Consider the following 16,743-nt stretch of genomic DNA (forward strand, 5'->3'; position numbering starts at 1 on the left):
TAGTTTATTTCAAAGGCAAAGAGACAGAGATGGAGAGATTTTTCAAGCACAGCTTCATTCTCTACCTGCTTGCAATAGCCAGGGCTCAGTCAGGCTGTAGCCTGGAGCCCTGAACTCCAAGAGGGTCTCCCACGACGGGGCAGGGACTCAGGTGCTTGAGCCATCAGTGCTGCCTCCCCTGGTGTGCGTCAGCAGGTAGCTGGGCTCTGGAGTGGTGCCAGAAGTAGAACTCAGGCTCTCTAAGATAGGACTGGACATCCTAAGACATGTCTTAACTGCTAGCCCAAATGCCCACTGAGCTCTGGAGCAATTAGAGTAGGAAATAAGCGTTACCCTGGTTTCAACCTCTCCTGACCCTCTGGACATAATCACAACGTTGAATTTTTGGTTCTATTTCCGTGCTGATATCATTATCATTTATATCATTTTATAGTTTACCTTGTTTTGAGATTTATAAAAATGGAGTTGTGGCATATTTTTGCAACTTGTTTTTTTTCCCCACTCACCATTATGTGTTTCCAATGTAATGTAATCATTAATGCTGGTATTTGTAGCAGAGGTGTTTTTTTTTTTTTTTTTTTTTTTTTTTTTTTTTTTTGACAGGCAGAGTGGACAGTGAGAGAGAGAGACAGAGAGAGAAAGGTCTTCCTTTGCCGTTGGTTCACCCTCCAATGGCCGCCGCTGCAGCCGGCACACCGCGCTGATCCTGGCAGGAGCCAGGAGCCAGGTGCTTTTTCCTGGTCTCCCATGGGGTGCAGGGCCCAAGCACCTGGGCCATCCTCCACTGCACTCCCTGGCCATAGCAGAGAGCTGGCCTGGAAGAGGGGCAACCGGGACAGAATCCGGCACCCCAACCGGGACTAGAACCCGGTGTGCCGGCGCCGCAAGGTGGAGGATTAGCCTATTGAGCCACGGCGCCGGCTTGTAGCAGAGGTGTATTCATTTCTATGCTTCTTGTAGTATTAGATTGATTAATTAAAGATAATTGTGTCTGAGCCACAATTTATCTATTTGCTGCTGAACATCTGGGTTTTTAATTTGTGTACAAGTTTTTTTGGTGCTTATGTGCAATTTCTCCAGCATATATAGCTAGGAATAGAACTGATAAATTTCATATATGCAAATGTTCATTTTTATAAGACAATGTTCAGTTGTTTCTCAAATGATTGTAAGTTTTTACCTTTGCCAACATTGCTTAAGAAAACTCACTGCTGGGGTTGGCATTTTGGTGTAGTGGGTAAAGCTGCCATCTGTGACACCGACATCCTGTATGGGTGCCAATTTGTGTCCTGGTGCTCCACTTCTGATCCAGCTCTCTGCTAATGGTTCAAGTGTATGGGTCTCTGAATCCATGTGGGAGACCCAAATGAACGTGGTTCCTGGCTTTGGCCTAGCTCATCTCTGGCTATTGGGCCATTTGGGAAGTGAACCAGCAAATAGGAGATCTCTGTCTCTCCCTTTCTCTCTGTAACTCTGACTTTCAAATAAATAAACCTTAAAAAAAAAAAAAAAAAGAAAGAAACCCCACTGCTACGCAGCCTCACCAATGCTTAGGAGTATCGGACTTTTCTTTTCTTTTTTTTTTTTGACAGGCAGAGTGGACAGTGAGAGAGAGAGACAGAGAGAAAGGTCTTCCTTTGCTGTTGGTTCACCTTCCAATGGCCGCTGAGGCCGGAGTACTGCGCTGATCCAATGGCCGGAGCCAGGTGCTTCTCCTGGTCTCCCATGGGGTGCAGGGCCCAAGCACTTGGGCCATCCTCCACAGCCCTCCCGGGCCACAGCAGAGAGCTGGACTGGAAGAGGAGCAACCGGGACAGAATCCGGTGCCCCGACCGGGACTAGAACCCGGTGTGCTGGCACCACAGGCGGAGGATTAGCCTATTGAGCCGCGGCGCTGGCACTGAGTATGGGACTTTTCATTTATGCGAATCAAATGGGTATTATCATTATGTTCTTAATGTACATTTTTTATTATTAATGAAGTTGAATATCTTCATTTGTTTACAGTTTGTGTTTGTTTTCTGTTTAGTTCCTGTACATATTTTTGCTTGTTTACTTATTTAAAAGTCAGAGAGGAGAGGAATAGGGGGAGAGAGAGAAGAGGGTGAGGGTGAGGGAGAGGGAGAGGGAGAGACAGAGATCCTCCATCTGCTGGTTCATCCCCGAAATTCCTACAACAGCCAGAACTGGGCCAGGCTGAAGGTAGGAGCTAAGAACTCTATCTGGATTTCCTATATGGGTGGCAGGGACCCAAGTACTTGAACATCTCCTACTCTATATTCTTGGGAAGGTGGATTGGAAGCAGAGGTGAGATTTGATCCCAGGTACTTTGATAGGGGGAATGCAGGCATCCCAAGAAGTGGATTAACCCACTGAGCCACAATACCCACCTCAAACGGGAGTCTTTTATTACCAATTATATCATTTGTAATTTTCATATTTTTTTTTTTTTTGACAGGCAGAGTGGACAGTGAGAGAGAGACAGAGAGAGAAAGGTCTTCCTTTTGCCGTTGGTTCACCCTCCAATGGCCGCCGCTGCAGCCGGCGCACCGCGCTGATCGATGGCAGGAGCCAGGATCCAGGTGCTTTTCCTGGTCTCCCATGGGGTGCAGGGCCCAAGCACCTGGGCCATCCTCCACTGCACTCCCTGGCCATAGCAGAGAGCTGGCCTGGAAGAGGGGCAACCGGGACAGAATCCGGTGCCCCGACCGGGACTAGAACCCGGTGTGCCGGCGCCGCAAGGTGGAGGATTAGCCTATTGAGCCACGGCGCCGGCTCTGTAATTTTCATATTTTGTTCAATAGATCTTTCTCTTTTCTGGAACTATCTATATTTTCTTCTAGAAGTTAAGTTTTTGTCTTTCACTTTTTTTTTTTTTTTTTTGACAGGCAGAGTGGATAGTGAGAGAGAGAGAGACAGAGAGAAAGGTCTTCCTATTTGCCATTGGTTCACCCTCCAGTGGCCACCACGGCCGGCGCGCTGCAGCCGGCGCACCGTGCCGATCCGAAGGCAAGAGCCAGGTGCTTCTCCTCATCTCCCATGGGGTGCAGGGCCCAAGCACTTGGGCCATCCTCCACTGCATTCCGTGGCCACAGCAGAGAGCTGGCCTGGAAGAGGAGCAACCGGGACAGAATCTGGTGCCCTGACTGGGACTAGAACCCGGAGTGCCAGCGCCGCTAGGTGGAGGATTAGCCTATTGAGCCACGGCGCCGGCCTTTCACATTAATTACTTAATTCTTGTGGAATGGATGTTGTGTCAAATGAGTAACTCTGAAGAGTTATGAGGGGCTTGGAGTTTTATCCTACTTGAGAACTACCAAGTAGCCTGCCACAGTCTCATGAATGCTGGCAGAAGACGTGAGACTCCTGGGTCAGAGGCAGATGTCTCTACTACTTATAGGAGGGCAATCAGCATGAAGGTATTGCGTTTCCTGGCCCAGTTCCCAGAAGGCTGTGAAGAGGTGTGAAGAGGTGTGATGGTTTCTACACTGAAGTGGACTGTGTTGTGGAAGAGGAACCTCAAACGTAGGGAGCCTGAGTTGTTATAATGCAGTCGCCAGCCTGAACTTATCCCCAGAGGGAAACATTATTATTGAACAGTAAACGAATCCAGTCTTTGCTCTAGAAGAACCTGTCTTCATCTTTCCAGAATCTTTGCTATACAAATAGCCTTGAAAAGAGAGCTTGGAATAAAGGCAGCCAGTGCCTCTCCATAGAGAATGTTCAGAGGCACGAGCAGTCCATGTGGAATTAGCTTCCAGTAAAACCAAGTGTTCCTGCATGATTTCTTCACAGATGCATCCCCTTCCACCTGATCCATCATGCTATTTCTTCTTATATCAATTTGGAAAGTGCACGGATAGTTTCTAGGGTCCCCATTTTGTCTCATTGGTTGGTTTGTCTATCTTAAGTGTTATAATTTTATGTCAAGTCAGTACCTGGTAGAATAAGTCTTTCACCTCATTCTTTTTTCAGAAATGTCACAGATATTCTTGGCATCTTGTGCTTCCATAAGAATTTTAGAATCAGCTGGTGAAGGTCCTCGCAAAGCCCTGGTAAAATTTGGGTGGGCATTTTTTTTTTTGACAGGCAGAGTGGACAGTGAGAGAGAGAGACAGAAAGAAAGGTCTTCCTTTTGCCGTTGGTTCACCCTCCAACGGCTGCCACAGCTGGCGCACCGCGCTGAACCGAAGGCAGGAGCCAGGTGCTTATCCTAGTCTCCCATGGGGTGCAGGGCCCAAGGACTTGGGCCATCCTCCACTGCACTCCCAGGCCACAGCAGAGAGCTGGCCTGGAAGCAGGGCAACCAGGACAGAATCCGGTGCCCCAACCGGGACTAGAACCTGGAGTGCCGGCGCCGCTAGGTGGAGGATTAGCCTATTGAGCCGCAGCGCCGGCCAGGCATTTTGTTGATTGAATAGATCAATTTGGAGAGAATGAGCATCCTTTTTTTCCAGATTTTTTTTTTTTTATTTGAAAGGCAGAGTTACAGAGAGGAAGGGAGAGAGAGAGAGAGAGAGAGAGAGAGAGAGAGAGAAAGATAGAGAGAGATTGTCCATTTGCTGGTTTACTGCCTAAATGGTTACAACAGCTAGGGCCGGGCCAAGGTGAAGCCAGGAGCCTGGAACTCCCACATGGGTGGCAGGCAGAGTACTTGGGCCATCTTCCACTGCCTTTCCAGGAACATTAACAGGGAGCTGGATCAGTTGGAATTTGAAGTGACACTCCAATATAGTATGCTGGTATCTCAAGTGGTGGCTTAACAAGTTGTGCCACAATGTTGGCCCCTAAACTTACTTAATTCAAATTTCCATGAAAGTTTTTTTAAAGATTTATTTACTTATTTGGAAGACAGAGTTAGAGAGAAGGAGAAACAGAGAAGGAGAGAGAGAGAGAAAGAGAGGTCTTCCATTCCGCTGGTTCATTCCCCAAATGGCCACAACTACTGGAGCTGTGCTGATCTGAAGCCAGGAGCCAGGAGCTTCTTCCAGGTCTCCCACACAGGTGCAGGGGCCCAAGCACTTGGGCCATCTTCTACTGCTTTCCCAGGCCATAGCAGAGAGCTGGGTTGGAAGTGGAGCAGCTAGGATTCGAACCTGTACCCATATGGGATGCCAGCACTACAGGCAGCAGCTTTACCTGCTACACCACAGCACCAGCCTCCAGACAACCCGTTTTTACATTTGATGGCACGCCACGCTCAGTTTTCAGCTCACTGTTTTTCTGTTTTTAAAATGCCTTTGGGATTTCTCTTACTTTCTTGCAAGCTAAGCTGTGTGTTAAAAATAAGCTAATTATAATTCATTGAAGATCTAGTAGCATTGTATAAGGAAGGCTTTTTAGAATATGTAGTTCATACTACTAGAAGCAGACGCTAAGAGTAATCTTGTTAAACCTTTTGGGTCATTGTCCTGCTTAAGACCCTCCAATGGCTTTTTCTTGCATCTAAACATTGCATGAACTTCCGTGGCTCCCTGCAGTGTTGGCTGGGCTCCCATTGTTCCTGTCTGCCACCTGCTGGTATTCGAGCATATTGAGCTCCTTCCCACCAAAGAACCTTTGGGCTGCCCCTAGGTGGCCTTCCTCTGTGTGCACAGGGCCAGCTCCTTCTTATCCTTCAGGGATTATTTTATGTATTTAAAATTTTGGCTTGTTTATGGGGGGGGGGGTAGAAACACAGGGAGGGTGGGAGGGAGGGAGAGAAAGAGATAGAGAAGGAGAGAAAGATAAAGATTGAGAGCCCAGCCACTGGTTCACTCCCCAGATGTCCACAGTGGCCAGGACTGAACCTGTGTCAGAAGGTGGGAACTCAATCCAGGTCTCCTGCTTGGATGGCAGCACATGTACCTCCCAGGATCTGCATTAGTTAGAAGCTGGCCCTTTCAACCTGCAGCTGAAAGTAGAACAAAGAGACTCAGATGTGGGATGTGGTTGTATTGTGTTTTTTATTTTATTTTATTTTTTTTACTTCAAAGGCAGAGTGACACAGGGAGAGACAGATAGAATAGATAGAGGAGGAGGAGCGGAGATTGTTCACCCACTGGTTCACTCCCCAGGTGCTTACAATATCCAGGGCTAGGCCACATCAAAGCCAGGAGCCAGGAACTCTATCCTGGTCTCCCATGGGCCCATGTGTGGCAGGGACACAAGCAGTTGAGAGCCATCATCTCCTGCCTCCTAGGCACATAAGAAGGAAGCTGCGTTGGACGTGGGGTAGGTGGAGTGTGAACCAGGTTCTCTGATACGGGATGTGTGTCTCCTGAGGATGGCTTAACCTGGGCCTTAACCCTGAGGCCACATGCACTGCCCTCTTGACTCACTTGAAATACCCCCCTTTCATAGAAGCTTTCCCTGCTTGGCCTCCCTTGTTGCTATTATACCACCTTGTTTTATTCTCTCTAGGGCTCCTGTTGTTAGCTGACATTCTCCTATTCTTGTGTTTCTTCCCCTGGAACATAAGACCTAAGAGAGCAGAGATATGCCTTGTTTGACCCACCACAATTTTCTTGGGGTTTACAACAATCTTTGGCACACAGTAAGAACTTGATGTATATCTGTTCAATGACTAGAGCTGACTGTGACCCTTAGTCCCACTAATTCCTAGTATCTTCCCAAAACCAGCTTGCTTTGTTAATTTACTTGTGTACCTGGCCCTTTTATGTGTTTAGGCTTTCAATCTGCTTTCATAATTATCACCCTTAATTATCTTCAGCATTTTGAGAATTGAGACTTTGCTTTATGTTTCTTCCCTTCCTTCAAAACCTTGTGTGGAGTAGGAGAGGAAGGAATCAATATTCATTGACCATCTCCTGCCTGCCAAGGACAACACTGTGGTTTAATTTATATTCTCACATCAGCACTGACTGCTGAGACTTATTATTTATACCCATTTTGTAGGCAAGGACACTGAGGCTTGAAGTGACTCAGAGTCATATAGTAAATGAAGGATCTTGGCCAGCACCGCGGCTCACTTGGCTAATCCTCGGCCTGTGGCACCGGCACCCTGGGTTCTAGTCCTGGTTGGGGCGCCGGATTCTGTCCTGGTTGCTCCTTTTCCAGTCCAGCTCTCTGCTGTGGCCCGGGAAGGCAGTGGAGGATGGCCCAAGTGCCTGGGCCCTGCACCCGCATGGGAGACTAGGGGGAAGCACCTGGCTCCTGGCTTCAAATAGGCGCAGCGTGCCGGCCGCAGCCCACCAGCCGTAGTGGCCATTTGGGGGGTGAACCAACAGAAAGGAAGACCTTTCTCCCTGTCTCTCTCACTGTCTAACTCTGCCTGTCAAAAAAAAAAAAAAAAAAAAAAAAAAAAAAAAAAAAAGGAAATGAAGGATCTGGAATTGGAGCCCAGCTAGACAGCACATGCCCAATATAAAGCAAGGCGATGGGGCCACTTGTGTCTCAGGAACAGGGGCATGTTTTCCATTTGCAAAGTAGAGATTGATTGAGCAATTTTAAGTTTCAGGCCAAGTTTTACTTGAGGGCCCAGCTGTTTACTTAATTATCAAGTTCACTCCCCTGGGTGCATGAAGAATGAGCTTAAGGTATTTCAATATTTGGCTAGAAGAGGCTCTGGAAATGTTAATCATGCCTTGTAGGTGAGGGTCCTGCAGAGCTAATAAAATTTGCTGTTGGCAAAGTTATGGAATGCAGGAGGCAAGGAGATTTTTCTAAAAAGAGTTACTTCAAACTCTTAGCTATCGCTGGACCACTGGACAAAGACAGATAGTGAATGCAACAAATATATACCACATCACAAAGAGTTTTAAGTACCAAAATCTTATTTTTATTTTTTTACAGAAATTCAGATATTCCAACAAATTTCTTTACATTTCCTGGACCTTAAAAAAATTACACACAACTTTTGGACGCAATACAACAGAACAGAATGAGGAGGGGAGTCACTTCTTGTTTTTTTTTTAAAAAGATAAAAACAGACTTGTTATACTTAATTAACATTTAGTGATTGACACGACTATTACCTATGTACAAATGGCACATCATCAATGACCCATCTTCACAGCACTGTGGTATGCTAAATTACACTTAAGTTCTATGGCAAAACCTTTAAGGAACCTTTGTATGTAGGTGTAAAATACTTTGTCATTTTTGTTAATACCACTACTAGTGATGTAGGCCTCCCAATGGAAGCTGTAATTTACATGGGTTAAAGAAAGCCAATACCTTCTGTGCTGACTGTAGGTACAGTAGAAAGTAGAGAGGTATCTCCCTTTAAATAAAGATGAATTCTTGAAAAGTTGTGTGTAATTGAATTTAGTAAGTAGGATGTTCTGGATGCAGTAGAAGAGCTGATACTCCACGCAACAAATCACCCCCGGAACAGCCAATCCTTTAGTCACAATGCCACATCTTCCCTTACTCGGTTCTTTAGAAAAGTCACATCTCTGCGAAGTGAGTTTACTCACTTGCCCATACTGGGTATATGCTTTGAGTCATTTGACACATTGTCTCATTGACGGTGAAAAGAAGGCTATACCAGAATCATGTGACCAAAACAGGCATGGTCCTAATATAGGGTGAAAGGAGTCAGCCTCGGTGCACATCAGTTCTTTGTCGGATGTGCTAGTAATGTATGCTAACTTGATCTTACTTTTGCGTCTACATGTGAAGGCATTCCATGTGTCTACATTTTCTGCTCAGGTATAGAACATGGTTTGGCTTCCACCAACTATCCCTACATGTGCACTGTAGCTTGTATTCATCAGGCAGTTGGATCTTTCAGTATTAAATACTCCTGTGTTTTGGATGTTGGCAGGGTATGTGGTGATGGCGTTGGTGGGCAATGCTTGGGAAGCAAAGACTGTTGAAGACAACTCCTTTAGTTTTAAGTGCTTCCAAATGCTAGCCAATGAAAAACAATCAGAGAATTCTCAAAACCAACATTAGTCAACAAAAAGGTCTCTTATTCCTACCAAGTTTCTTTGACCTGTATATGTATATAGTCATTTATTTCTAAGGCTATTAGATTGTTATTTGTTTTGTTAGTATTACTTACTATGATTTAGAAGTAGGTTTAATGGACTGAGGAATGATTAAAAAATGAGTACCTGTCAATAGGGGAAATAAAGAGTATGGATTTCCGATGACATCTATGGCAAAGAAATAAAAAAAGAGATATTTTAGATATCTACTTATAAAGTATATTAAACCCCTATGCACATACTAGGGAGAATTAGAAAAAAGTATTTATTGGATAGCAGCCTATATATTACATGTGAGCATCCAAGGTGAAAATGAGCTTTTTCTATTTTTCAGAGGTCCTCGGTGGTGTTTTCTGAAAGACAGGGAAATCTCTGTTGCTTGGCAACCTAGGATGTAAAGATGTACCTTGCGCGGTATACAGCTTGGTGGAGTAAGAGTATATGTCAGAAACACTTTCTCAGTCATCACTTGCATGGACAGATTAAAGTGAACACAGACTGGGTACAAAGTTTGAGTGTTACGTCTCTTCATAACTGAGTGGTTGAAAGTAATCACACAGTGAAAGAAAGAAGAGTGGAGCTGCAGAACCGAAGGTCAGAGGCGTTCTCTAAGATGCTTTCTCAACAAGTGACACTCGGCCAGTCTCTTAGCTGTTAAGATAGGGATAATTTAGACCTAACTGTCTTTTTGAAAATAGTGTCAAAAGGTTAAAGCTTTTTGTTTGTTTGTTTGTTTTTGTTTTCAGTTTGATTAAAAAAAGGACAGTTTACAAACCTCGGTATGTGTATATAGTTTTACATGTTAATTCTGGTACACATATATCCTGCTTCCTTAAAGTATTTCCTGAATATGATTTTTTTTCGTGAATGTTATCTGATCTTATTCAGTGAGTTCCGATGAGCTGGTGTGTAATCCACGATTGCATCTTTCCAGAAAAGTCCTTCCCATCTCTGCTGCTCTAGGTTTGGAGGGTGCTTTGACAAAGGGGTGTGTCGGGCTTGTCTACATTTCGTCTCTGAGCTCTCATCTCTCCCAAGCGTCTTCCTTCTTGATGTTGATGTACAAAAGCTGTTGTTCGGTTGGTTTAGCTGTTATTTGATTTGTTTTGTGCTCATTCTAGAGAATATTGGCTTAGCAGAACTGCAGAAAGGGGAGGGAAGAGAGAGAGAAGAGGTGGAGGGGAAGAGAAAAGAATGCATTATCTGGTCTGTCAGCATGATTTTTGCACACAATATTTGTCCCAGAAAAACCACACCAACAAATGGCTCAGATATATTTCAGATTCTTTGCCAAAGAAGACAGGGCAGATTGAGATTTCTGTTCCATGGAGCACACGGCGCAGCCTTCCTGATAAGGGGACGTCCTGTAGCTCCCCACAGACTTCTTTCCTCTGGGACAGGGGCACTGGCTGCCTTGAAGGAGGAAGGTAGGAGGTGGAATGATGCCACCAGGGCAGACCTTTCTGCCTGGACAGTGTCTCAGTGGAGGGTTTTGTCTGTCTTTCCCAGTTTGATTTTAAAGACAACATTCTAACCGCTACAAGTAAATGACTGTGAAGATGAATCATCTACAGCCCACTCACCTTGACCTACCTTCTGTTTCCTTCCCATTCCTTAAACACACACTTACTTTATGTAGTAGACATCACAATACAGATGACATTTTTAACATCATGTTAAATGCAGTTTTCTATATTGACACTTTTTATACACATCAGCATCACATTTCTTTTTTAAGAAGTGATTTATTTATTTATTTGAAAATCAGAGTGACACGGAGAGAGGGAGATACACACACACATGCACACACATGCATGCACACACACACAGAGTTTGCTGGTTCACTTCCCAAATGGCTGCAATGGCCAGAACTGAGCTGATCCAAAGCCAGAAGCCAGAAGCCAGAAGCCAGAAGCCAAAAGCCAGAAGCCAGAAGCCAGGAGCTTTTTCCAGGTCTCCCACATGGATGCAGGGGTCCAAGGACTTGGGTCATCCTCCATTGGCCTACCAGGCCACAAGCAGAGGGCTGGATTGGAAGAGGAGCACCTGGGACAGTAACTGGCACCCAAATGGGATGCTGGCACCTTGGGCGGAGGCTTAAACTACTAAGCCACAGTGTCGGCCCCATCATTATTTGCTCTTAAAATGTTTTCATTAGGATAAATTCTTGGGAGATGGTAGCTTTTCCTTTTTTCTAGCAGACCAGGAACTCTGCCTGAATCAACAGAGCTAGGCCACAAGCAGAATGCTCAGCCCTTTTCTTTAGGTGGTTTTCACAGTCTCTGGCATCAGTAGGGTGTTGGGGCACCTTATGGGTGGTGAGGCTGGGTAAATGCACCTAGCTGGCCATGGTGTGGCAGATTTTGGCACATGAGAAGAGCATTTTGGTTCCAAGTCACAGAGCACTTGGAAACACAAGGTGAGACTATCATCACTGAATCTGTGCTAGACAGACCTCTCCAAGACTTTGCTGCTCTTTGCAGTGTTTTCCCCCTGGCTTTCCAACACACTGTAAAAAAGCCTTGTGCACATGATGATTTGAACCAACTTGTTTCAACAAGAGCGCTCACCGTTGTTTTAATGCCCGCAGACAACATAGGGGATAATTGAAATCTGACCGTGTCAAAATGATGCTTAGTCTGTAGCGATTCTCCGAGAATGAGTCACGCTGGCAGAAGCCCTGTGGAAGGGAGCGCTTTCGGCAGATATTATTCAAAGCAATAGGGAGCAGGCAGTGCCTGTGCACAGTGCTCCTGGCAGTTCTGCACCCGGGATGGTTTCTGCTGGGCTGCTGTCGAGGTGCTCTGGCTGCTTGGGATTCCCACGTCTGGATTGCGGGCTTCTGACTCCACATTCTAGCATTCTTCACTCTGCACACCATTCTCTCTAAGTTCTACAAAAGCTGAATGTCTAGGTTTTCCAGTAAGACCGTGCAAGGTGCTAGCTGGGTATGGGGGAGGGGAGCAGTGGGCAGGGGCTGCTGACACAGGAAAGAGAACTTGGAAATGGGTTGAAAAGTAGCTGATCACCAGAGGAGAGGGCAGCAGGTGGAGGCGCTCAGAGCTGTACACATGCATGATGCAGGGGAAGTGTGTGTGTGTGTGTGTGTGTGTGTGTGTGTGTGTATGCGAGGCAAAAGTCAAGTTTCTCAAATAAATAGACTTTTAATTTCATGATAGAGAAGTCTGCTTTCATGTGAATCGTTTGTTGGCATCCGTGAGCCAGGGACTCCCTGCTTGTCTTTCTGAGGATCTAAGATGCCTGATCTGACTTTATGACCCCACAGGATGAAGGAAATCCTGAGACTTCCAGGAGGTGAGTGACTGTGTCGAAACTGCATCCCAGGTGGTGTGAGACCAGTGTTCAGTGCGCTGAGAAGGGGACAATGGATGTTAGAAGGGATTTATTATTTTATTAAAGATTTTTTAAAATTTATTTGAAAGATAGAGTTACAGAGAGAGAGAGAGGTAGAAAGAGAGATCTTCTATCTGCTTGTTCACTCCCCAAATAGTTGCGTCAGCTGGGGCTGGGTCAGGTTGAAGCCAGGACCCAGGAGGTTCATTTAGATCTCCCATGTGGGTATAGGGACCAAAGTACTTGGGACATCTTCTGCTACTTTCCAAGGCACATCAGGAGGGAGCTATATTGGAAGTGGAGCAGTTGGAACTCGAACTGGTACTCATATGGTTTTCGGCATTGCAAGCAGCAGCTTAACCCACTATGCACAATGCCAAGCCCTACCATTTTTAAAAAAGATTTATTTATCTGAATGGCTTTGCAGGAGAGGGAGGGAGAGAGGAAGAGAGGGCGAGAGGGAGAGAGGGAGAGAGGGTGAGAGGGAGAGAGGGAGAGAAGGAGAGACGGAGAGAGGGAGAGAGGGAGAGAGGGAGAGAGAGAAATCTTCTATTTGCTGGTTTACTCCCCAAATGGCTGCAACAGCCAACTCTGGGCTGGGCCAAAGCTAGGAGTCAGGAACTCCATCTGGGTCTCCCAAGTGGGTGGCAGAGGCCCGAGTACTTGGATCACCCTCTGCTGCCTTCTCAGGCACATCAGCAAGGAGCTGGATTGGAAGTGGAGCAGCTGGGACTTGATTTGGCTCTGGCATCACAAACAGCAGCTTAACTCACTGTACCACAATGTCAGCCCCCAGAGCAGTGACACCTGTACCTAGGGGAGGTAGGGAGCTTCCTGCAGGGTAGATGTCTCCCTGGGAAAATCCTAAGCCCTCTTGTAAGAAGAGGGCAACGGTGGCTAATCTCACAAGTGTCCCTCTTTATTTCCTATCATCATGCCCTGTAGCTCTGGGCCTGGCCAGGACAGGTCCTACCTCAATAACCCCTTCTGTATCTGTTCTGGTCTTGGGTCACTGGTGGCTTCCACAGGGCTGACTCTCTCATGGGGTCCCTTGTCGTAGTCTCATCTTTGATTGGCCAACCTCTCTTCATGAAGCTCTATTCTATGCTGGCTATTATTATTATTTTTTTAAACAGATTTATTTATTTATTTGAAAGTCAGAGTTACACAGAGAGAGGAGAGGCAGAGAGAGAGAGGTCTTCTGTCCGATGGTTCACTCCCCGGATGGCCACATCGGCCGGAGCTGCGTCAATCTGAAGCCAGGAGCCAGGAGCTTCCTCTGGGTCTCCCACATGGGTACAGGGGCCCAAGGACTTGGGCCATCTTCTACTGCTTTCCCAGGCCATAGCAGAGGGCTGGATCTGAAGTGGAGCAGCTGGGACTAGAACCGGCGCCCATATGGGTTGCTGGTGCTTCAGACCAGGGCATTAACCCGCTGCACCACAGCACTGGCCCCTGTGCTGGCTATTATTTTATTATTATTATTATTATTATTTATTTTTTGACAGGCAGAGTGGACAGTGAAAGAGAGACAGAGAGAAAGGTCTTCCTTTACTGTTGGTTCACCCTCCAATGGCCACCGCGGCCGGCACACCGCGCTGATCTGAAGGCAGGAGCCAGGTGCTTCTCCTGGTCTCCCATGGGGTGCAGGGCCCAAGCACTTGGGCCATCCTCCACTGCACTCCCGGGCCACAGCAGAGAGCTGGCCTGGAAGAGGGGCAACCGGGACAGAATCCGGTGCCCCGACCGGGACTAGAATCCAGGGTGCCGGCGCCGCAGGTGGAGGATTAGCCTATTGAGCCTCGGCGCCGGCCTGTGCTGGCTATTATTAACACTGGGGCTGGACTCCCCAGTCACGGTGTGGGCGAGAAGTTGAGGAGATAATGGGAAAGTGAGAGTGTGAAGACAGGGAGCCCTGCCTGCACTGGGGGAGGTAGATGAGGTGCTTCGGAAACAAGTTCAAGGAGACTCACCCACCGGGTCCTGCATATGCAGGGCGAGTGCTGCCTTCAGTTCTGCACACTGGGCATCTGGCTCACCTCACCTTGCTACTGTGCCCTGCCCTTGACTGCAGGTGGCTCATCATGAGACTTACTCAGAGGGTTTGCTGGAGTTTGCGATACTCAGACACAGCAATGACAGGGTATTTTTTTTTTCTTTCTAGTTCAGGATACAACCATGTAACAAGAACCCCAGGACATATGAGAGTGCTGCAGAATGTTGGGCTAAAAATAGTCAGGATTTTTGTTCCAGGGGGTACTCGGAACACAAACACTCCCCATGTGATCCCAGAAAATCACTTGGCAGGGAAGATAAAACCGGAATGCTGTGATGATGACTTAGTCGGCATGCACAAGGAAGAGTTTTTCACCTGAAGGCGTCAAGCAGATTTGTGAAGAGAGTAGGCAGACAGAAACAGAGGGCAGGATTTTCCTCTCCACATGTGGCTATCACTCCTTCAGCCTTAAGACTATGGGACACCAGGGCAGTTTGCAGAATTTAGTGGAAGCACTGGGGTGGCTACGCTGAAATCGTTGCCTTGTAAAACAGTCTGCTCTTTTCAAAACTTTTGCTAACATTTCCCGTGGACCAGGGATGTTGCCTATCATGGAGGCAATTAAAAGATGCCTCGTGAGAGCAGCATTTCCAATGGCTGCGTTGTCCGCCCTATGCAGATGCTACTCTTAGATTTTCTATGTGTCTGTTGCAGTTTCTGTCGCTCCCCCTCTTCGTGGAGGAGCAACACTGAACCCTGCGCTGTTCTTTTCGTCTGCTCGGCCCTCCCCGGGTTTGCTGCTGGTTCTTCCCGGGTTGGCTACTATCCCTTCCACCTCCGTGGAAGGGCAGTTCCCCCTGGCCGCATTCCCCACTTCCGCAGGGGAGCGGCACACCGCCGGCCAGCTCTCTGGGGGCTGCACGGGTTCCCTTAGCTAGATGTTCCCCATAGATGTTCCTGGTGCATGCCGTCTCTCTCCTCCTTTATAGTCCTCCTCCGCCAATCCCAACTCGGCTGCCCACACGCCGAGTACGCTGCTCTCCTCCAATCAGGAGCAAGTCCTACAGTTAATTGGTTGAACTGGAGGCAGCTGTGCGGAAGCTGTTTACTTCTCTCCCAGCGCCATACTGTGGGAGAGCAGATGCATAGAACAAGTCTCAATTCGAGTAACCCAGTCTAGTCCGGATTGCTCCCCACAGTTTCAAGGTCTCCTGTGGTCTGTTCCTGCTGATTGTTCCTATCCGACCTATTTATTTAGGGTTGGGAGCCCTCCGTTCGAGGGAGACAAATGCTTGGTTGGAACAGGCAGGCTTTGCGCAGAATGGGAGTCTTTGCTGTGAGAACGAGTGAGGGAGGAATTACAGGCTACGTTTCCTTATCGGCTAAGCACTGAGAAGTTTTGTCGTTTTCTCCCACTTTGTTTTTTAAGATTTATTTATTTTATTTGAAAGGCAGAGTTACAAGGGGCGGGAAGAGAGGAGAGAGATTGATCTTCCATCTGCTGGTTCACTCCCCAAATGGCCTCAAGAGCTAGGGCTGGACCACGTGAAAGCCAGGAGCCTGACACTCCATCCAGGTCTCTCACATGGGTGGCAGGGACTCAAGCACCTGGGCCATCTTCTGCTGCTTTCCCAGGAGCATTAGCAAGGAGCTGGATCAGAAGTGGAACAGCCAGGACTGGAACCGGTGCCCGTATGGGATGCCAGCATCTCAGGTAGAGGCTTAACCCTCTGTGCCACAATGCTGACCCCATTGTCTCCCACTCCTATTTCAAACTGCATGCATCTCTACCAGGGATATCTTTTATCTCTGGGAGGTAGAACACAGTTCCCTGCAGTTCTGGTTTGAGTGCTGGCTGCTCTGCTTTTGGTCCAGTTTCCTGCTAATGTGCCTAGGAAGTCAGCAGATGATGACCCCAGTACTTGGTCCCTGCCACCCACGTGGGAAACCAGGATGAAGTTCCTGGCTTCTGGCTTCAGCCTGGCCCAGCCCTGGTTGTTTGTGGGCATTTGGGGAGTGAACCAGCAGACAGATGATCTCTGTTTCTGTCTCTGTCTCTCCCTCCCTCCCTCTGTGTGCCTTTTAAATAAATCCAAAACTGGGTACCACTACATGAGAAATTACAAACCATGGAAGGCAAATTCATATTAAATTCTCAACATAATGAATTCTTCTTTCTGTGCCGCTGTTGAGTGTTCAGGCTCACCCATCTTCCTGTGCTTTCTGCCTCTGGGAAACACCAGACCTTAGCATCATTTCCCTATGCCTGGCTTCTGTCCTAACTTCTCTTCCTGCCTGAGCTGTTCTCTCTTGATAAGACCTGCCTCACAGGCTCGCTCTTATTCTCCAAACACCATCTCGAGAGTCCATTGGTCTTCTGTGATAATGTAAGTTTCCAAACATAGTTTAGTGGTTAAATGTGTTTTTTCCTTAGCTGCTCTCTTTGGCTCTGAACTT

General features: G+C 47.1%; 2 long non-coding RNA genes across 6 annotated transcripts in view; one reads left to right on the top strand and one right to left on the bottom strand.

The window, feature by feature from the left end:
• LOC149127530 (uncharacterized) overlaps positions 1–16,743 on the top strand; it is a 70,413-nt gene that overhangs the window by 13,359 nt on the left and 40,311 nt on the right. The window lies entirely within an intron of this gene.
• Positions 7,758–16,743, bottom strand: part of LOC103348693 (LHFPL tetraspan subfamily member 3 protein) — a 569,591-nt gene continuing 560,605 nt past the window's right edge. For both annotated transcript variants that reach the window (XR_007920724.3, XR_007920725.3), the window contains one exon: positions 7,758–10,077. This is a non-coding gene — a long non-coding RNA (LHFPL tetraspan subfamily member 3 protein). The remainder of the gene's footprint in view (positions 10,078–16,743) is intronic.

This window comes from Oryctolagus cuniculus, chromosome 3, assembly GCF_051225735.1.
Source record: "Oryctolagus cuniculus isolate XC-2025 breed Fujian yellow rabbit chromosome 3, ASM5122573v1, whole genome shotgun sequence".
Taxonomy (NCBI): Eukaryota; Metazoa; Chordata; class Mammalia; order Lagomorpha; family Leporidae; genus Oryctolagus; species Oryctolagus cuniculus.